At 41.3% G+C, this 23,480-nt stretch overlaps 1 long non-coding RNA gene across 18 annotated transcripts in view; it reads right to left on the reverse strand.

Annotated features, from left to right (window-relative positions):
- Positions 1–23,480, reverse strand: part of LOC149127876 (uncharacterized) — a 140,868-nt gene that overhangs the window by 108,637 nt on the left and 8,751 nt on the right. For 11 of the 18 annotated variants that reach the window (XR_016230041.1, XR_016230032.1, XR_016230031.1 and 8 more), the window contains exon 2: positions 22,448–22,565. This is a non-coding gene — a long non-coding RNA (uncharacterized LOC149127876). Of the gene's footprint in view, positions 1–11,787; positions 11,807–13,584; positions 13,604–14,107; positions 14,375–15,082; positions 15,102–17,175; positions 17,807–22,233; positions 22,253–22,447; positions 22,566–23,480 lie in introns of those variants that run through there. The other 7 variants (XR_016230037.1, XR_016230038.1, XR_016230029.1 and 4 more) reach the window with 7 other exon arrangements.

Below are 23,480 nucleotides of genomic sequence, written 5' to 3' on the forward strand. Positions count from 1 at the left end.
CCTGGAAGAGGGGCAACCGGCACAGAATCCGGTGCCTCGAAATAAAGATTTTTGTTCCAGAAAATTTCATATCCTTTCAGTTTTTCTGTAATAGGCATTTTCCATGAACATTTTGAATTCCAGCTCCTCCCCACCTCTCCCTATAGTACAGAATGCCTGATTAAACATGGTTGAGTGGAGGCTATGGTGGGGATGGAAGTAAGGATTCAGCATTATTTGCAACTTCAAGTGCTCAAATATTGGCTAATTCAAAGATGCCTTTATACAAATTTAAGACGACAGGCTCTAAGTGATTGTGTCCATGTTAGAAGCTGAACTGGAGCCCTGGCCTTGTGGTGCACTCTGCAGGGGTTGTTCACTTCCCAGCTGTGCTCTTGTGGACTGTGCTTAGAGGGAATGAGGGGACGGTCTGTACGCGTGAACCCAGCTATTGGCTATGATGCAGCCATTTGATCATCTGTGATGGGTCATTGATAAGGGCTCACTCTTTATGGATAATGCATAGATCATCAGCTGGTCTTTGTCCTGTATGAAACGGTCCTTCTGTCATGTTCTTTTTTCCAAGATCTTTTTTCTCTCACTCCAGAAGCAGTGCAGAGGTGAAAGACCTGTCCTTCTCTACTTGCACAACCAAGAATAAAGGTGTGGAGAAGAAAGAGTCTCTTCTATTTAAGTTTCAAAATATAGCTTTTAGCTCTGTGTTCCTTTTGCTTGCTTCTCCATTAAGGCAACTTAAGGGCAGGGAAACTCAGTTCTGTAACCAAGACGGCCGATAATTTGGCCCCAATTTCCACGCTCTACCTAATTTTCAAAACCTATTTCAAACTGAGCAGCATTTTTGTTTCCCAAAACTGTAACTTCCATGCCCTTCAACCCCTTTCAGAATTTTTTGAATATTTTTAAAAAAGGTTTATTTGGAAGGCAGAGACAGAGAAGAGGGGTAGAGACAGAGACAAAGAAAGAAATATCTTCCATCTGCTGGTTCACTCCCCAAATGGCCACGACAATGAGGACTGGGCCAGGTGAAAGTCATGAGCTCCATCCGGGTCCCCCACCAGGGTGGAGAGGGCCCAGGCCTTGGGCCATCTTCCGCTGCCTTCCCTGGTGCATTAGCAGGGAGCCGGGTAGGAAGTGGAGCAGCAGGAATTCAAACCAGCAACCACACGGAGGGACGGCATCACAGGTGGTGGATTAACCCGCTATACCACAATGCTGGCCTCTTGAAAACTTTCATTTTTACCATGAGGAAATGATCTAGCCTCTTTTTAAACAAAGAAACAGAATTACTGTGCAACTTCAGTTTACCACTTTCAAACCACTAAACCCTACAACAAGGCCCATAGTCCCTGCTTCTCTGATGATTCATACTTCTTGAGAGACCACATCCTTGTGCCTTCTGTGGGACATCACTCTATAGGTGATTTTCTTTCATCTGTGTCTTAACTGTATCTTGCAATAGCCTGCTTTCAGGATTAGAACATGATACAATGTCACCATTAAAATATTATCCCCCAATCCCATTCTCACCCCAATAAATAGGACATTCTTTCACAACGATAGGTAGATAATCATTTAGCTAGTGATTTAATGTTTTCTTTGCTCTTAATAAGAGTGGTATGCAGTCAGGGCTCCGTGTAACTCACTGCTGAATTTCCAGGGCTTAGCACCGGATCTGACCCGGAGTGGAAGGTATTCAATAAAGCTCTTTTGCAGGGATGTTGTGGCACAGCAGGCTGGATGAGTGCCACCTCCCCTTCTGGTAAGTTTCTGCTAATGCACTTGGGAAGGCAGCAGATGGTGGCTCAAGTACTTGGACCCCTTTCACAGAAGTGGGAGACCCAGATGGAATTACTGGCTCCTGGTTCCCGATTTCTGGCTGGTCCAGTCCTGGCCTTTGTGGGCATCTACAGAGTGAACTGGTGGATGGAAAATCTTTGTTTCTCCCTGTCACTGACTTTCAAATAAATACATCTTTAAAAAATGTTTTTGATGACTGATTTATAAGTGAATGAATGTATGAACCATGTTCTTTCTTTAAATCTGCCTCGATGTCCCTTCCCTGTCCCATCTTTTAATATTCAAATGTAGTGTGTGTCCCTCACACCAGGACTCCCTGCTGTCCTCAGACTCCAGGGGTTAGAATCCTTCTGTCACTTGCACTCCAGTGGTGTGTGTGCAGGCCCCTTTCCCGGGAAATTCTCAATGTCCCTAGAGGAAAGGCTCCGGGACAGCAATCACATGGTGTCCTCCTCAGGAAGTATCAAGATAATCGGTTTCTTCAACCCAAGATTTGTTTATTGAGCACCCACTGAGGCTCAGGCCAAGAATAAGATGGTTTAGAAGACATGATCTCTCTTCACCAGCTATACTGAGGGTAAAAATTAACAATCACAGTGCTGTGAGAAAAGTCTTAATAAAATCATTGAAAATGCATATTTTTAGAAAATAACGCTTGGGTTCCAAATTTTTTGCACAAAAATAAGCTTTTAGTTCCCCTTTCCATGAACTTTTGAAAATCTCCTACTGGAAAGGGTGGCTGCGGACAAAGAGCTCCCAGGACAGTCTTGTAGAATCCAGAGAAGGCGTCCCAGAAAAAGGGATACTTGTGCCCTTGAGACTGAGGAAAGACTAGCTTCAGCGACAGGAAATGGAGAAAAAAACAGAAAGGGGGCTGGTAGAGAGGATGCAAGCTGGGCAGGTGGAAGCCTGCCAGACACAGGTGTTTGCAAAGGCAGAGAGGAACCACTGAGGCCCAGTGTCCTATGTCTGGGTTTGTGTTTTAGCAAGGTCTTCCCCACTGGAAAGACAATACTACAGAATGAAGAAAAGAATATGAAGTCTTTCACAGGATGGTCAATACCCCCATCATGAATTTCTTGCTCTGGGTTTCGACTTTGTAGGGTTCACACTCATCCCTAAGTTACAGTGTGTTGTGCATCTGTCCTTTGGTCATTTTTTTTTCCCTGTAAGACTTTAATAGTCTTCTCAGGTTGTTTAGAATTAATGAGGCAAATGTCCTCAATCAAGAAGCAATTTAAGAACATGCTGCTAATTTCAATGAGTTCTGTAAATGAACTAATTTAATACCAGTTGACCTTTTTATTTGGGGAGAATGATTTGTGGCTGCATTTTTCTGATTTGTGCCTATAAGCCTTGGCAACCTGAGTGGGCACCATGAGCCCAGGGGCACACATCTATCATGGCAGGAGCACGGTATGTTTCTAAGTGGGGCATGAAATATTCAGCTCAGTAAGTGGGAGATGTCTTTTTTTTTTTTTAAACAGGAAGGTCCTGAGTATGTTTATTAAAATTGAAATCGTACAATAAAGAGTAATATACTTTGGTGATATAAACCAGGCAGAAAGATGTTGAATGATATTATGAGATTTTAACTGTGTCCTAGAGGTTTTACTGCCATATCCATTTTTCTTTTTTAACCTCTTTAGAGCTGGAGTGGTACCAGTTATATTTTAATTCCTTGATTAGCACAGAGGAAAATCTCACTTCCAAAATAAAACCAATGCACAAAGATGCTTTAATAATCTTGCCGTTTCTCCCGTCTTTTATCATTTCATCTAGTGCTAAACCAATATTCTCTAGCATCAAGCCATCAGTAGAGTAGGCACGTGTATTTTACTGACGATTTTCAATGAAGGGTTTTGCTTTAAGCCAGTAAACCTATAGGTCTACAAACAATGAGAACATTTTACAATGCCATCATTCCAATAAAAGGATAAAATATTATTTCTGCCACTGAACGAGTTTCCATTTAATAGGGAAGCATTGTTCTAAGTATCGTTTAGCACTGTTGAATCAAGGCTGAATCAGCAACTTTCAAGTGCCTGAAAACCCCAGTCTTCTTTGAAAACAGAGGGGAAGGAGAAGAGTACTGAAAAAGTCAGCGTAGGGTCGAATTTCTTTTAGAAGGACTAAAATGCACTAACCATAAAGAACTGATTACTGAAGTGACTACACTAAAATTAAGAACTCCTACTCATAAAAAAGACACTTCATAAACAGATCAAGAAGTTAGATTAGCGAAAGGTACTTGCCACACGTGTACCTGCCAAAGGACTTCTATTGGGAATAAAAAACAAACTCTTATCCTGCAGAGAAATGGCCAGAAGACTTGAATGGGGGCTTTGGGGAAGAAGTCCAGCAGCTCAAATCCCTTAGTAATCAAGGAATGTGAATCTAACCAGGGCCAGGCCTGAGGTGGAGTGGTGACGATGCTGCTGTGACACCTGCGTCTCACACTCAGAAAGCCCGATTCAAGTCCCGGATGCTTTGCTTCCTATCTAGCGCCCTTCTAATATGCACGCTGGGAGGCAGGAGGTGCGGGTTCTGGTGGTTGGGTCCTTGCCACCCATGCAGGAGAGTCAGACTGAGTTCTGGGCTTCTGGTTTCAGTTCTGTCTCTGTCTCTCTGCCTTTCAAATAGAAGTCAAGCAAGTAAAAAAAAAAAAAGCGAAGTAACCATTAGATGTGATTATACATCCATTGGATAAAAATTAACAAATAAAACAATTCTCGTTCACTGCTGATAGGAATAAAAAGGTTGAAATAACCTTAACAGGAAAAGTTGAAGATACAATGTGACACAGTATTGTCACTCCAAAGCGAAAAAATCATGCATGTAAGTTTACTCACATTTGTCGCACTGAAAAACTGAGTTTTGTTCTGGATGTGAGACTATGGAGCAACTGGGAGTGATAGGGAATGCATAAAGAGTCTCTTTTAGAAAGAGAAGAAAATGGGCTGATTTTCAATGAAAAACAGAAAACATAGTGTGGCTCTGTGCAAATCAGATCATCCATCCACTGGTTCACTTCCCAGATGTCTGCAGCATCACATAGATGGAGTTCTAGGCTTCCGGTGCTGGCCTTTCCCAGCCCTGGCTGTTTTGGGCTTTGGGGGCACAAACCAGTTGATGGAAGACCTCTCTCTCTGTTCCTCTGCCTTTTCAAATTAATTAAGAAATATGGCCGGTGGCGCGGCTCACTAGGCTAATCCTCCACCTTGCGGCGCCAGCACACTGGGTTCTAGTCCCAGTCGGGGTGCCGGATTCTGTCCCGGTTGCCCCTCTTCCAGGCCAGCTCTCTGCTGTGGCCAGGGAGTGCAGTGGAGGATGGCCCAAGTGCTTGGGCCCTGCACCCATGGGAGACCAGGATAAGTACCTGGCTCCTGCCATCGGATCAGCGCAGTGTGCCGGCCGCAGTGCGCCAGCCGTGGCGGCCATTGGAGGGTGAACCAACGGCAAAGGAAGACCTTTCTCTCTGTCTCTCTCTCTCTCTCACTGTCCACTCTGCCTGTCAAAAAAAAAAAAAAAAAAAAAAAGAATCATTGAAAACACATACAGGTGTATAAAACCTTCTTTGAGCTGTAGGCCAAAACTAAAACTGAAGATAGGACACTTTAAAACTCACCCTCTCTCTTCCCCTGCACCCCTCAAAGAGGGCAGAAAACATCTTGTTACTTGCAAAAGTATCTTGGGTCAGCATTACCAGGCCTCTCCTCTCTAAAGCAGGGTTTGCACCTGCAGAGGATAAGAAAACAAAAGTGCCTCCGGCGTGGTCCTAGATGCCCTTCCTAATTCAGCTCCTGGACTTTTCCATGTGCAGCAGAAACTCAGGGGGACCCAACCTTGTCAAGTAGAGTAACCCATCTTCAGAAAGTGGGGGTAGTCACTGCAGTGCAGGAGAACAGTAGAGAATTCCAAAAGCTTAAAGGCTGATGCATATAAAGATGCATACAGATGCTCGTTGACTATGATGGGTTATGTCCACGTAAACCTATACATTGGAAATATAAGTTGGGAATGCCTTGAATCCTCCTAACTTACTGAACATCAGATCTCAGCCACAGTCTCAGCTGCTCCTCTCCTAACTGCTGGGTGAATGGGAGGTAGGCTTACTGCCTCCACCCAGCACAACAAGAGGGGCAGACGAGGTAAAGATCAAGCATCAAATTTGAAATATGCTCTCCACTGCCGGTACACAAGGTCCTCGAGGCAATTCAGTTTCTGTGCGGCTACAAGGAGAGCCCCTGGTTGGCCATGGTCCTCTGAGGTCAGGCTTTAGCCCAAGGTTTATGAGAGGCAATGCTTTCTCTCCATCAAGTTGTTTAAACCTCATCCACCACTGTGGCAAATATGAGAAAATGCTCTTCTTGGTTTAGTGCAAAAAGTCAACAAGTTCATCTAACAGACCAGCTTCATCTACCTTCACATTCCTCCATTCCGATCTGCTTCAAAACTTGGTGCTCAGTGCCATGGGAGACGGAGGCAGAGGAAAGATGTGGTCCCTGACCAGCAGTCCTCAGACAAGGAGGTAGCTACAGCCTCCTGGGACTACGGTAAGCAGAGGAAGTGAAGAACTTCGCTGAAAGCAAACTAGGGCGAAGATGCAAAATTCACACTTTGGATTTTGGCTAAGCCATCCATTTAAAAATTAGCATGCAAATCAAAAGCAGTAACCACTGTAAAGACAGAAAGCCATTAGGGACATCAATTTAAGTGCTCAACACAACCTCAGAAAACATTGGGGAAGCCAAACGCATGTCTTTTTTTTTTTTCTTTCTTTTTCTTTTCTCAAAGAAACCTTCTATTTGAAATTACTACAAGGACTTGTATGCCAGCAAACAGGGAAACCTATCAGAAATGGATAGATTCCTGGACACATGCAACCTACCTAAATTGAACCAGGAAGACATAGAAAACCTAAACAGACCTATAACTGAGACAGAAATTGAAACAGTAATAAAGGCCCTCCCAACAAAGAAAAGCCTAGGACCAGATGGATTCACTGCTGAATTCTACCAGACATTTAAAGAAGAACTAACTCCAATTCTTCTCGAACTATTCAGAACAATTGAAAAAGAGGGAATCCTCCCAAATTCTTTTTATGAAGCCAGCATCACCTTAATTCCTAAGCCAGAAAAAGATGCAGCACTGAAAGAGAATTACAGACCAATATCCCTGATGAAGATAAATGCAAAAATCCTCAATAAAATTCTGGCCAATAGAATGCAACAACACATCAAAAAGATCATCCACCCAGACCAAGTGGGATCTATCCCTGGCATGCAGGGATGGTTCAATGTGCGCAAAACAATCAACATGATACACCACATTAACAGACTGCAGAAGAAAAACCATATGATTATCTCAATAGATGCAGAGAAAGCATTCGATAAAATACAACACCCTTTCATGATGAAAACTCTAAGCAAACTGGGTATTGAAGGAACATTCCTCAATACAATCAAAGCAATTTATGAAAAATCCACGGCCAACATCCTATTGAATGGGGAAAAGTTGGAAGCATTTCCATGGAGATCTGGTACCAGACAGGGATGCCCACTCTCACCACTGCTATTCAATATAGTTCTGGAAGTTCTAGCCAGAATTTTAGGCAAGAAAAAGAAATTAAAGGGATACAAATTGGGAAGGAAGAACTCAAACTATCCCTCTTTGCAGATGATATGATTCTTTATTTAGGGGATCCAAAGAACTCTACTAAGAGATTATTGGAACTCATAGAAGAGTTTGGCAAAGTAGCAGGATATAAAATCAATGCACAAAAATCAACAGCCTTTGTATATACAGGCAATGCCACGGCTGAGGAAGAACTTCTAAGATCAATCCCATTCACAATAGCTACAAAAACAATCAAATACCTTGGAATAAACTTAACCAAGGACATTAAGGATCTCTACGATGAAAATTACAAAACTTCAAAGAAAGAAATAGAAGAGGATATCAAAAAATAGAAAAATCTTCCATGCTCATGGATTGGAAGAATCAATATCATCAAAATCTCCATTCTCCCAAAAGCAATTTACAAATTCAATGCAATACCAATCAAAATACTGAAGACCTTCTTCTCAGATCTGGAAAAAATGCTGAAATTCATATGGAGGCACAAGAGACCTCGAATAGCTAAAGCAATCTTGTACAACACAAACAAAGCTGGAGGCATCACAATACCAGATTTCAGGACATACTACAGGGCAGTTGTTATCAAAACAGCATGGTACTGGTACAGAAACAGATGGATAGACCAATGGAACAGAATAGAAACACCAGAAATGAATCCAAACATCTACAGCCAACTTATATTTGATCAAGGATCCAAAACCAATTCCTGGAGGAAGGACAGTCTATTCAATAAATGGTGCTGGGGAAATTGGATTTCCATGTGCAGAATCATGAAGCAAGACCCCTACATTTCACCTTACACAAAAATTCAATCAACATGGATTAAAGATTTAAATCTATGACATGACAACATAAATTATTAGAGAGCATTGGAAAAATCCTGCAAGATATAGGTACTGGCAAAGACTTCTTGGAAAATACCCCCAGAAGCACAGGCAGTCAAAGCCAAAATTAACTATTGGGATTGCATCGAATTGAGAAGTTTCTGAACTGCAAAAGAAACAGTCAGGAAAGTGAAGAGGCAACCAACAGAATGGGAAAAAATATTTGCAAACTATGCAAAAGATAAAGAGTTGATAACCAGAATCTACAATGAGATCAAGAAACTCTACAACAACAAAACAAACAACCCACTTAAGAGATGGGCCAGGGACCTCAATAGATATTTTTCAAAAGAGGAAATCCAAATGGCCAACAGACACATGAAAAAATGTTCAAGATCACTAGCAATCAGGGAAATGCAAATCAAAACCACAATGAGGTTTCACCTCACCCCGGTTAGAATGGCTCACATTCAGAAATCTACCAACAATAGATGCTGGAGAGGATGTGGGGAAAAAGGGACACTAACCCACTGTTGGTGGGAATGCAAACTGGTTAAGCCACTATGGAAGTCAGTCTGGAGATTCCTCAGAAACCTGAATATAACCCTACCATTCAACCCAGCCATCCCACTCCTTGGAATTTACCCAAAGGAAATGAAATTGGCAAACAAAAAAGCTGTCTGCACATTAATGTTTATCGCAGCTCAATTCACAATAGCTAAGACCTGGGACCAACCCAAATGCCCATCAACAGTAGACTGGATAAAGAAATTATGGGACATGTACTCTATAGAATACTATACAGCAGTCAAAAACAATGAAATCCAGTCATTTGCAACAAAATGGAGGAATCTGGAAAACATTATGCTGAGTGAATTAAGCCAGTCCCAAAGGGACAAATATCATATGTTCTCCCTGATCGGTGACAACTAACTGAGCAGCAAAGGTGGAAACCTGTTGAAGTGAAATGGACACTATGAGAAACAGTGACTTGATCAGCTCTTGTCCTGTTGATGTACAGTGTAATACTTTATCCACTTTAGTATTTTTTCTTTGTTTTGTTCTAGTACTATTGGTTGAACTCTGTAATTAACACACAATAATTCTTAGGTGTTCAAATTTTAAATGAAATGTGATCCCTGTTAAATGTAACAGTGGGAATAAGAGAGGGAGGAGATGTACAATTTGGGACATGCTCAATCGGACTTGCCCCAAATGGTGGAGTTAGAATCATGCCAGGGGATCCCAATACAATCCCATCAAGGTGGCATGTACCAATGCCATCTCACTAGTCCAAATGATCAATTTCAGTTCACAATTGATCACACTGATAGGTCTAAGAGTCAAAGGGATCACACAAACAAGACTAGTGTCTGCTAATACTAACTGATAGAATCTAAAAGGGAGAAAACAATCCATCATGTGAAGCGGGATACACAGCAGACTCATAGAATGGCAGATGTCCTAAATAGCACTCTGGCCTCAGAATCAGCCCTTAAGGCGTTCAGATATGGCTGAAGACCCATGAGAGTATTTTAGGCATGGAAAGCCAAGACACCCTGGAAAAAAAAAAAAAGACCTAAATGAAAAATCACTGTGAGTGAGATCCCAGTGGATAGAACGGGGCTCCATCAAAGAAGGAGGTACCTTTCTCTGAAGGGAGGAGAGAACTTCCACTTTGACTATGACCCTGTTGGAGTAAGATCGAAGTCGGTGAACTCAAAAGGCTTCCATAGCTTTGGCAACTCATGACTAGAGCCTAGGGAGATTACTGACTCCATAAAAAAGAGTGTCAAATTTTTAAGTCAACAACAGGAGTCACTGTGTACTTACTTCTCATGTGGGATCTGTCCTTAGTGTGTTGTCCAATGTGAAGTAATGCTATAACTAGTACTGAAACAGTATTTTACACTTTGTGTTTTTGTGTGGGTGCAAACTGATGAAATCTTTACTTAATATATACTAAATCAATCTTCTGTATATAAAGATAATTGAAAATGAATCGATGTGAATGGAATGGGAGAGGGAGCGGGAGATGGGAGGGGTGTGAGTGGGAGGGAAATGCCATTGTAATCCATTAACTGTACTTTGGAAATTTTATATTTACTAAAGAAAAAATAAATTAAAAAAAGAAACTTTCTATTTAATGAGTACAAATTTCATAAGTACAATTTTAGGAATATAGTGATTCTTCCCATCATATCCACCCTCTCTCCCATTCCTACCCCCTCCTCCCTCTCCCATTCCCATTCTCCATTAAAATTCATTTTCAATCAACTTTATACACAGAAGAGCAACTCTATACTAAGTAAATAGTTCAACAATTACACAAATGTGCAAATACACATGCAATATATAAAAAAGCTGTTTGAGAACACGTTTTACAGTTAGTTCTCATAGTACAACTCATTAAGGACAGAGGTCCTGCATAACAACAGTGACTCCTGTTGTTAATTTAACAATTACACTCTTATGTACGATGTCAGTGATCACCTGAGGCTCTTGTCATGCTGCCTAGACTATGGGAGCCTTTTATGACCACAAATTGTAAGTATTCAGACAGAGCCATAAGGAAAGTGGAAGTTCTCTCCTCTTTTCAGAGAAAAATACATTTTTCTTTGCTGGTCCCTTCTTTCCACTGAGGTCTCACTCACAGAGATCCTTCATGTATGACACTTTTTTTTGCCACAGTGTCTTGGCTTTCCACAAATGTATGTCTTAACAAGGAGTGTGTGTGCCAAGTGGGTCATGTGAGGACACTTTTTACCTCTTCAGGAGCAAGGACACACCCTAATCCCCTTCACATGCTGATCATTCATTCACATCGAGCCTGAGCAACAGAGCTATAGAAATAACTCTTGCTTGTGCTCACCAACAACATGATAAAGGCAAGCACTCCACAGTGAGTAAAGTCTAAAGAATAAGCAGCAGAAAGGCATGGAAGTATAAGCATATGAAGTATGACATACGTTTTGTTCTGGGATCTTAACATCTGTTACCTGGTACCTGAGATTGATGTTACTTTGAAAGATAACTTCACAGAAACATGATATTGGTGACATTATTATTTTATATCTTGTCTATTTTTCACCCAGCTTTCCAAAAGCCCAAGTGACTTCTACACCCCATACTTTCTTTCACCAAGTTGTTCTAGCCGTGAGTTTAATTTCCATGTGTTTCACTGACCTCCGTTAGTCATACAAAGAATGATGAATTATGAATGTCAACATAATTATGTTAATAAACTAAATGCTGGCCGGCGCCGCAGCTCACTAGGCTAATCCTCCGCCTGTGGCGCCAGCACCCTGGGTTCTAGTCCCGGTTGGGGCGCTGGATTCTGTCCCGGTTGCTCCTCTTCCAGTCCAGCTCTCTGCTGTGGCCCGGGAGTGCAGTGGAGGATGGCCCAGGTGCTTGGGCCTGCACCCCATGGGAGATCAGGAGAAGCACCTGGCTCCTGGCTTCGGATCAGCACGGTGCGCTGGCCGCAGCGGCCATTGTGTGGTGAATCAACGGAAAAGGAAGACCTTGGTCTCTGTCCACTCTGCCTGTCCAAAAAAAAAAATTAAACTATATGCTGGACTCTTCAGGAAAACTGTAGTCACTGCTCTACCATAGCTTTAAAATGAACTAATGTGTTCATTCAAAAATATACTTATAAGAGGGCATTTTAAGAAGTTTGGGGGAAAATGTTTATTTTGATGCAGATAGTTTTTGAAATCCACGCAGGTTTTTCATTATATGTATTTTCCATGAACTTTAAGTACTTCATTTTTAGTATTTTTGTGAATATTACTTTTCCTCAAAATGTGGGTAAATTCCTAAGTGAACGCTTGGCTGAGGTATGCCATCTGGTGTCAGACGAGAGGAACTACAGGTTTGTGTGGATGCTTGGAAAAGGTTGCAACCCGCATTCAGCTGTCAGATCGAGAGAGCAGTTATGAGACTGCTTTTATGATGTGTAATTATAAGAGATTTACACGTGACCTCAGGATATGTTTGAACTATCAAAGGACTATGGAAATTTCAGATCTTTGAGATTGTATCCTCTGTTTCTACAATGCTGTACCAAGTTCTGACTCAGAAGATTCTGGACACTTGCCCCAGGTCCCTGCCGAGCTCTTTCTCAGGACTTACTTTCTGCTGCACTTCATACCAGGCAGAATTATCACGACCTCCGGAATTACTAAAGAAAGTCTTTCTTTGGCCCTATTTTTGCTCATGGAACTTTGCCACGGTCAAGCTCAGAGAGCTGTCACTGTGTCATTTGGGATATAGACCCCTTCCAATCTACTTTGATCCCAAAGGAAAGTAGACTGTATATCTTAAAAAAAATGCCTAATTTTCTAGTGATGAAAATATGCAATTAAAAGACCTAACTGCAATAATTTAGGAGGTGAATTACACACGAAGTGTTGATTGTTGTATACATTCTAGTATGTTCAATTCAGCAGGGACAGAAGAGATTAAAATCATCCTTTTCCTGGGGCTGGTATTGGGGTATAGAGGGTAAAGCTGTGGACTACAATTCTGGCATCCTCTGTGGGCGCCAGTTTAAGTCCCAGCTGCTGCATGTCTGATCCAGTTCTGCTAATGGACTGGGAAAGCAGTGGAAGATGGCCCAAGTGCTTGGGCCACTGCCACCCATGCAGGAGACCCAGATAAAGCTCCTAGTTTTGACCTGGTCCAGCCCTGGCCATTGTGACCACCTGGTGGGTGAACCAGTGGATGGAAGATCTGTCTTTTCCTCTCAATTCTTTCAAATAAATAAGTTTTAACAACAACAACAACAACAAAATCTTCCTTTACCTTTAGTGGGAAGTTTTAACAGAAGTTTCAGAAATGATATCTATGGAGATTATATGCCATTGTTTAAAGTGGAAACAAATAGACTTGTTCAGTTGCTGTCATCTCATTTGTTTATAAATCCAAAAGGACTCACTCAGGATAGACTTCTAAGAAGAAGTGACTTGGGAGTTAAACGTACCTGAAAATTCAGTGTTCTCTTTGGCAACGGCTCTCTCTGGCAGCATAATGGATGTCGCCGTCAGTGATTCACTCCCTCAGTTTGGGGAAATAGCTTCTGTCACCTCACCTGTCCTTTTCAATGCTTTATGCTTCAGGCTCATGAATACTGAAAGGATAACTGAGGGTTGGCGAAGAGAGACTGGAGAGGGGGCCACCTCCGGCTCCTGAAGTGCCCACTTCAGTTCAGTTTGGGAAACTGGTTGGATCAGTTTTCTGTGGATGACTTCAGAGCCAGGACCGACAGACATAGAGGGTTGAAAGGGTTGGCTTCCTCCCCTTCGAGGATTTCTTTCAGCCTCTTATTAGTTCAGGCTTCCCTATGAGATGGGAGATACATGAGTGAAGACATGACAATCCTTGTTTAAACAAGGCTGCTCTGGAATGGCTCTGGTGCTGGTCAAAGTGCAGCCTTGTGCTCGGAAATGGATGGATGCTCTCTGCCCTCCTGGGATGTTGGGAAGTGTAATTCATTAGCGGTTTGAGAAGTGCTTTGAGCTAATGGAATAAAAGGCACTGGAGAAATGCGAACTAATATTATTAAAATAGAAACACTGCAACAGAAAAACTTCTTTTCCCCCAGAACAGAAACATCAATTTTGAGGCTAATACACGCTCAACCACCAGGTTGCTAGTGGTGGTGGTGGTCGGCAGACATGCCAGTCACTGATCCGGGCATCTCATCTCTGCATTTCCAGTTGGCTGATGTGACTGAGCTTTGTCACACCCTCCCCCGGAATTATAGAAATTCAATTCTCCAAGAGCGTAGATTCCAGTCATGTTTGTGGCAAGACAGATTTTAACTTTTAAAAGATTTTTTAAGATTTTTTATTTGTGAGGCAGAGTTACAGACAGTGAGAGGGAGAGACAGAAAGGTCTTCCAACCGCTGGTTCACTTCCCAAATGGCTGCAATGGCTGCAATGGCTGGAACTGCACTGATCCGAAGCCAGGAGCCTCCTCCGGGTCTCCCACACAGGTACAGGGGCCCAAGCACTTGGGCCATCCTCTACTGCTTTTAGGCCATAGCAGAGAGCTGGATCGGAAGTAGAACAGCAGGGACTTGAACCAGCGCCCATATGGGATATTGGCCCTGCAAACAAAGGATTAACCTACTGCGCCACAGCGCCAGCCCCTAAAAGATTTTATCTGAAAGGAATTACAGAGAGCAAGGGAGGGACAGAGAGACTTTCCAACCACTGGTTCACTCCCCAGATGGCCTCAATGGCCACGGCCAGCAAGGCTACACTGGCATCTGCAGGCACTACCTTAACCTGCTGCACCACAGTGCTTTTTCAGTTACTTTTACAGTCATACTACCTTGTTATCCCGCCCAGATCTTTCTTGACCTGTAAGGTCTCACACGTTATTCTGAGTCTCTTCTCATACAACCCTCAGAAATCATATTTCTAATCGAGGACCTTCCTCATCCTCAGAAGCCCTTGGATTCAGTGCATTGCCATGGTAATTAAGATGGGACATTTGGAGTAAAGGTATCAGATAGCGAGCATTTGTGCAGATTTCTGAGAGCGAGGTAGACGATTGTTGTTCCTGTTCAGTTTTCCCGAAATCCTGTTGGTTGGGAACTAATGAACACAATTAAAGCTTTTTGATATGGAAACTCTCTGGAACTATCCGTTATTCTATTAACAGGACCTTGCTAATTTTCTTCTAAATTAATGTTCTCCTGTTGTGATGTAGATTATGTTTTATAATGCAACTCTGTCAGCTTTCTCTTTCTCCTTTCTTCCTTTGTTCCTTGATTTCAGTTTCTTTGTTCATCCTGTCACTCAGGTGAGCAATACAGTAGAATGAATAATCTGAGGAGGGAAGCATACTCCATCCTAGTGATAATTGTTTATTATTGCATCTCTTTTGAAGGCATCTCCCAAATTCAAAGAAAATACACACACGTCTCATTTGTCCTCACCTCAGATCATTGTTTAAGTACAATGAGACCTTTCTGGACCACAGTGTTTCATCCCTTTTCACTGACCATCCTTCTTTCCTGGTATGTTTCCTCCTGGTATAATTAGGTATTTATAAAGGCACCTACTAAGGCCTTTTTGAAACAATAAAACATTGTAACTCTTTGAAAATTATGTATCATGTTCTGTCAACCCTCTTAATTCTTTTTTTTAAGAAATTGTAAGTTTGTTTTTGCTTGAAGATTTAGCAGTTTTTAACATTTTGCCACATTCACTTTAGAGGCAGACATTGTATACAAACACATATATGCTATTTTTCTTCTTGAAAACAGATACATTAACATCAGAATGAGGGATTCATGACAGTGATTATAACACCAGGAAAGTAGGGTGTGCTGTCATGTACATAGTCTGATTCAGTGACATAATATTTCTAACTATATGCTAAATGGGATAGGCACAACTTTTATCCTGTTTATATATAAACTTTATCATTTTGTAACACACTGGTAAGTGCCCACAGCCACCCTAGCAAGTGAGTCTGAGAGTTATGAATATGTAGATATATTGTAGTGAGGCTGCTGGCCTGATAGCCAGACAGTTCTACACAGGGAACAGAAGGGAGCAAAGGTTCCTAGTGTGTGCCTTTCAGTAGATTTTAAACCTGGACCACTTATGCTGAGCCTTATTGCAAAGGCAGAGTTGGGAGCTGTTCATTCACACGTATACACATTAATAAGATTTCATCATGACCTTATTCTCTATCAGCCGTGGAGAGAACCTCTTTCATCAGTAGAGCTGCGTATCACAATCACAGAGAATCCAGGAAATGAGTGGCTACCTAGGCTGTCCCTCTGGTGAGAGATGGAGTACATGTTGTAGAGTGTACTCTTTAAAAGGCATTTTTTAATCATCTCACTCTTTGGAATTTTGTGTTTATCATCAACTCATTGGCCATCTTCTTTCCTTCTTAGTTTGTCTTCCTCACTAGGTCCTTTCTTTCCTTCAGTAGAGGAAAGAAAAAGTGATCCGCCCCATGGGAGTCCACATGCAGGCAGGAGGTACAAACTGCCAAGTTCAAACCTTGGAACCCTTCATCAGAATTCCCTTTACATGGTTTACAGACAACTGGAGTGTGTGTGTGTGTGTGTGTGTGTGTGTACATCCATCTTACACAGCTTTAACATCTCAAGATCTCCTGTACCTAATCAAACTGGAGCTCAGTCTAACAGAATAGACCACGGAGGATCAAGTTTAATGCACTATAATTGGTAACTGAGCTTTTGTTAGTACCTTTTACAAACGGGACTCTTAGTAAGGACCCAGAAAATTAGGTCTCCACACGTCTTAGAATGTTTGCTTCCAGCCACCTGGATCCCTGTTTTTATGTGGAGTTCTCCAAAGAGACCATGTAAATGTTGGAAATGCCAAGCCAAGTGTCACAGGAAGTGGGAGGGAAAAACGACTTTGAAGCCTCTTGCTTTGAAATCTTTAAGAGGCTGATGGTGAGATTAAGTTGAATTGAGTTACACACAAATTGGATACAGAGTGCCAAGTAAAATGTCAAATGCAAGCGAAGAATTACAAAATCTGTAAGCATAATAATTATACAAAAGAATAATAATGGTTTTCTCAGCAAGAGCTAAGTAAGTGTGTCTGCCTTTCACTTATTTACCTCTGCAGCAGAAGAGAAATTAAAGGCCAAGGAGGGAAGTGTGTCCCCCGCCCCCATCTGTATTTGACAGGCTGAAAGGTTGGTGCATCAGGACTCTGCCTAGCAAAACAGCTAACTGGGCATCCAGAAATAACTATGACAACCCACACATGTTTACAGTCTTATACCTCTCAGAGCACTTTCACTTCCATATTTTAATTAATGTTTCCCAATTATTTTGAAATGTGGGTAATACAGCTCTCCTATTTTAACAGATGAGAATATTAATGTTGGCGGGAAAAAAAGCAAATACACTTTTCCCTTACTTTATCATGTACAGAGATGTATGTTGCTTACACAGGAAGAGCAGGAAGGGCCCTCCCATTCCCCTTTTGTATGGCTTAGGGCTTTCATGGCAAGGATTAGGGAATGTCTAACAAGTAGCTTTGAAAGAGACAGTTTCTCTGGTAAAGCCACTATGGAAGACAGTTTGGGGATTGCTCAGAAACATGTATATAGCCGTACCACATGACCCAGCCATCCCACTCCTAGGAAATTACATTGGCAAATAAGAGAGCTATCTGCACATCAATGTTTATTGCAGCTCAATTCACAATAGCTAAGACATGGAAACAACCTAAATGCCATCAACAGAAGACTGGATAAAGTAAGGGATATGTACTCTATAGAATACTACACAGTGGTTAAAAAAATGAAATCTGGTCATTTGCAACAAAATGGAGGAATATGGAAAACATCATGCTGAGTGAAATAAGCCAGTCCTAAAAGGACAAGTATCATATGTACTCCTTGATCTTAGACCAAGAGAAGCACCCGGCTCCTGGCTTTGGATCAGCACGATATACCGGCTGCAGCGCGCAGGCCGTGGCGGCCACTGAAGGGTGAACCAAGGAAGACCTTTCTCTCTGTCTCACTGTCCACTCTGCATGTCAAAAAATAAAAAAAGACAACTGAGCACCTAAAAGGAAGCAGGTAGAAGTGAAACTGACACTATGAAATAATGACTTGATCAGCCCTTGTCCTGACTGTTGAGGAACAGCTTACTATTTTATTCTTTTTAGTATTTTCTTGTTCTACTTAATACCATTGGTTGAACTCTTTAACACACAATTATTCTTAGGTGTTTAAATTCAACTGAAAATTGATCTGTGTTAAAAATAAGAGTGGGAATAAGAGAGGGAAGTGATGTACAGTTCAGAACGCTCACTTGGACTTACCCTTAAGGGTAAAGCTAGAAATGTGCCATGGGACTCCAAATCCCATTAAGTTGGTAGGTAACATTGCCATCTTAATAGTTAAAGTGATCAGTTTAAGTTCATAATTGATCATAAAGATAGGATTAAGTGTCAAAGGGATCTCAAATAAGACCAGTGTCCACTAATAACTGATAGAATTAAAAAAGAGAATGATCCAACATGAGAAGTGGGATCCACAGTAGACTCAGATGGCAAATGCCCTAAACAACATTCTGGCCTCAGAATCAGCCCTTAAGGCATTCAGATCTGGCTAAAAAGCCCATGAGAGTTTTGCAGGCAGGCATGGAGAGCCAAGACACTGTGGCAAAAAAATAACCTAAATGAAAGATCTGTGGGTGAAATCCCAGTGGAAAGAACAGGCCATCAAAGAAGGAGGTATCTTTCTCTGAAGGGAAGAGAGATCTTCCACTTTGATTATGGCCTTGTCTAAATAAGGTCGAAGTTTGTGAACTCAAGAGGCTTCCATAGCCTTGGCAGCTCATGACAAGAGCCTCGGGTGATCACTGATGCCATAAATAAAGAGTGTCAATTGTTAAATCAACAACTGGAGTCACTGTGCACTTGCTCCCCATATAGGACCTCTGTCCTTAATGTGTTGTACTATGTGAATTAATGGTAAAACTAGTATTCAAACAGTACTCTATACTTTGTGTGTCTGTGTGGGTACAATCTGTTAAAATCTTTACTTAGTATAGAGTTGATCTCATGTATATAAAGATAATTAAAAATGAAAAAAAGGAGACAGTTTCTTTCCAGAAACTGTATCCTTCTATCTCCTCCATTTGTCATGAATAAATACAATTTTCCTCTGAGCATATCAGACTTGAGACTGCTTATTTGACCATGCTCCAAAAAAGGGGCCTATTTCTCTGTCCTTTCACATTTGGAAGATGGTACCAAGGTCCTTGGGAGCAACAAGGGACTGTAGCAGTGGGGTATTGGTTAGAAATCAATCAAGACAGGTAACCTTTGAAAGAACTCTACAGGAGATGTCTCAAATATGAAGAGACTGCCTGGGAAGACCAAGACATCAGCATTGAGAAAGGTAGGTAGAGCTTACTCTAGGCTGGTACTGGTTACAAAACAACAACAAAACTAAGATAAGCTAAATTTAATGACAAAAGCCAGAGTGGTATGGTTGGGGAGAAGAGATCAGAGGACTTCAATCAATTAAAAACCAACAGAAAGACCATTAAGCTACTATCCTGTTTAGATATGAACTTTATGAACTGTTAACCCAACCAACCCAGAAGCAACAATGACATCTCCATATGAACTGCCCTCTATCCCAAACCCTTCCCAATTCCTAGCTACCCTTCCCTCTTTGGCCACCTAGTTCCCTTCTCCAGTTCTGGTCTTCCAGACATTTTCTAAATGCTACTTAACCCAGATGCTGGTTACAGTGGAAACTTGTCCTAGGACTAGTCCTTTCCTTTTCCAGCTAAGGTCTGTAACGGCTCAATAAATGCTTTATTTCAGAGATCCTTGGTCTCGAGAGCTTTGGCTTCATAGCAGAAATACCATTGGTTTTATAGTCATCCACATTTTCAAATTCATTTTCCACAAGTGCAGACGTTAACACCTTGGTTTTAGCTATTGTCTTGATGGGATTTGAACTGCATTCCTACAAACAAATCATCTTTGAAATGGAATAAATACTCTAATAACATAGTTTTACTAATTTGAAAACTGTAGTCCCTTGAATAGGGTTTTAGTTGGAAATTCTGTACCATCAGTAGAAAATAATGTTTAGACCTAGCATCATCCTCAAAAAGAATCAAGAAAATTAATTGTTTCCATGTATTCTGAAACTGCCTGAACAACATTCACTGGCATATGAAAAATGTTAAGAATATAAAAGGTTTCATTAATATTACAAATGGAATGTTTCACAGTCTGTTGGAAATAGTTTAATTATATAACACATTATATATGTGCTTAAAAATAATGCTAACATTTCTATATTCTGGATATTTCACTTCTGCCTAATTATTCTAAATTAATGTGTTTACTGCCACTGCAAATCTGTATATCAAATCCATATTTTTATTTTTTCTGACATTCTACATACTTCAGGAGTTGTGCATTTAAATGTAAACAGATTCAGACTCGCTTCAGAAAGCTCCAGCTGACTCCAAGTTATTTAGTTAAGTTTTAGTGTTATGAGAAATACACAAAAATCAAGCTCTCAACCTTGAAGACTGCTTCGTTCCTTTCACTATTACCTAATTGGTACCCCAATAAAATGTACTTTCTATAGAACACCAAGGCCTTGTCAATCTGACCTACCATGACAGAGGACTGTGGAGGTAAGGGCTGGTTTGGGGTCAGTAGTAAATCATTGAGTTCACCCTATTTATGAATGCTTCCTGCTGGATTCTTTTCATGCCCGTGAAATGAGTTTAAAACAAACATCAAAAGCCAGCGGGCTGGGGCTGCTCCCCTTGTTGCTTGGCAATGCAACTGGCAGATATGTGCTAATTGTATATGTATGTTGTAACGAGGATCTTGAATAGCAGCTCTTTCTTCCAGTGATCCCCTAGGTGGTGTCCCCAATTCACTATGCCTGTGGTGTGCACATTCCGAATTTAACTGCCTATGATCTCTGCTACAGTTACGTGGAGTAACATGATACAGTTAGTTTGATTATATAAATTTGGTTGCAGGAGGGGCAAGCAATTCTGCACTTAGATAATAACCATTGACCCAGTTCTCCAGGTATATACTCGGCTTTTTGACCGAATATCATTCTCACACCATAGAAACACTCAAACATCTGCTTACTAAGACGTTGGAAATCAGCTTTCTTTACCTATTTACTGCAAGCTCTACCTGCGGCTGCCTCTTCCGGTTTGATCCTGCCGATATGATTGTGTGAGTGTTCATATTAGGTGTCTACTGTTCCTTGAGCAGTTTAAAATGGAATTGTCCCTTTCATATGGCTTAACTTTTTGGTCTTATTTTAATTGTACCCAGGAATTATGAAACCATGTCATGTTGTCTGAAATGGCCTCCATGTTGAACTCTGCCTTGTCAAAATAATTTTATCATTCATAAATATTTCAGTGAAAACTGAAGACTGCCTATGAATTATTGATTCTGTAGAGTTCATTGACCTTTCCTGTGAAGACTTGTATTAAAATTAGAGTCTCATATCCTAAATCTGACCATTAATTGTTAATAATGTGCTGATTGAAATGTAAGTTTCTCTAAAACATGAGGAATTAAATTGGTAGTTATGATACATTGAAATTAAGGAGGCTTGTCATAGGTCAAAGCTCATTCTCAAGCTCCGTGATAGAGTGAGTTTCTGAATTAAATCATGCAAGCACTTTATACCTTGGAATAGTCTATATTATTTGGGAAGGCCCAGAAGCAACAGGTGAAGAATTCTTTGAGAGGCCAGAAATGAACTTGGATGGGTTACTTTAGTCATCTGAGATCTGACCATTTTTCACTGTTGCAATACAATATTGTCATTTGTGGTGGGCACAGAAAAGTAACCCAGTAACCAACCACCAAGTCATATGAAAATTGAAACTTTGGATATTATATAGATGCAGTCATGAGCATGGGGCTAAGTTTAGCTTTAAGAAGTACACCTTTCCCTTGTTTGTCATTGTAAGAAAAGTATCTTTTAAAAGTTACACTTTCTGAACTTCCCAACTTCTCTACAAGAGCATACTGTTTTTATGGAAGAGTTTAAAACCAGAAGCAAAAAACAAGAATTGCCCACAGGACAACTCCAGCAGCCACAGGTGTGTTTTGAAGAGCACGTTCCTATTTTACCCATCCACGGCCTTAGCCAGAATGCTGGGCAGATGATGCCTCACTTCAGGCAATTTTCCACAAATAACTGCAGGGAGTTGGTGGATCAACACCTCAGTTCCTTGTACTCTCTGGTAGACTCTTTGGGGGCATCTCTACACTGTCTTCCAGAACTCCTGTTGAACTGAGGGGGCTAGTTTACAGCTATGGAAACACTCACCAGCATTCTGTTCAATGGATCGCTCCCTTCCCCTCATCACTTTCTGGTACTCATGTGATTTTTTCTTCTTGAATAATCTTGCAGATGGACAGCTTGCCCTTGAATCTTTAACGAAGGGTCAGTTCTGGGAACACAGGCAACTTCCCATGACCTACTTACGTTTTCTCTCCTCTTCTAAACTTACTGAAGCATATTCTAAGGATGTTAGTGTAAGATCTTTCAACATCATCCCCCTCTGCCACATAAGCTTTCAGGGATTGCAGGCATGTCAAAAGTCACCTAATCCGATCATCTTGTAGCAGGTGCTGTCGGTACTTACATCCTCTTAGTGCACCCTGGAGGCAGCTCTGTGCTGGGATGGTTTCTTGCAGCTCTCAGCCTGCCCAAGCACTCTGCATGTGGAGAGTACTGGTCCATATGGGATAAACCAACGTGTCCTAGGAGGAAGCAGTAAGGTATAAGTGCTGCTGAACAAATACCATGGTGGATAATTTTTTAAAACTTTGAGGGGGAAAAGAGGAGAGAGGAATGCTTCTAACAGCTGGTTCACCCTGCAAACACCCACAACAGTGAGGGCTAGACTGAGGCCAAAGCCAAGATGTGGTAACTCAATCCAAATCTCCCATGTAGGTGGCAGGAACTTAGTTACTTGAGCCATCACCAGCTGCCTCTCTGGATCGGCATGAGCAGCAAGCTGGAAGCAGGAGCTACTAGGCCAAAGGCCCACCCACATGGTAGATAATTCTAAGTGATCATCTCAAGGGGTCCAAAGTAGAATTTATATTCAGTTTTTCAGATTTAACAGATTAAGGCACTTTCTCTTTCCTGTAGCTTACATAGTGACTGTGCTTCCTAAAGTCACCACCTTGATAAATGGCTTTTACTCAAACTCTTGATCAAGGTGTACTCTGGAGGAGCTCAAACTGGGAGAGCAAGAAGTGGAGATGCTGGGTGGAAGCCACTTGACAGGTCTGTACAGTTTGTCAGTTAATAGAGACTGGAGTACATGTGGTTGGGATTATGCTTTGGTCACTTAAGTATTTTTCAAAATACTTGGATTTAAGTATACAGTTCAACATAAGGAGCCATCATTTACTTAACTAGTCCCCCTTGTAGGGAATTTGGGTTAGTTTCTTTATTTAACCAAACATGGAAACTCATTGAGGGAGAAACTTTTATCAGAGTGAAGTCCCGATTCCACCCGTGTTGAAGATGGCTTCAGCTGCATTTATAACTGCCTAAGTCCACCCTCCTCCACATGTATTTATGAATACCAGATGGGCTTTTTTTGAATGATAGCACAGTAAAATAATGGCAACCCATTAAGGTCATTAAGGAAACGCTGTGCAGAA

This window comes from Oryctolagus cuniculus, chromosome 2, assembly GCF_051225735.1.
Source record: "Oryctolagus cuniculus isolate XC-2025 breed Fujian yellow rabbit chromosome 2, ASM5122573v1, whole genome shotgun sequence".
NCBI lineage: Eukaryota > Metazoa > Chordata > Mammalia > Lagomorpha > Leporidae > Oryctolagus > Oryctolagus cuniculus.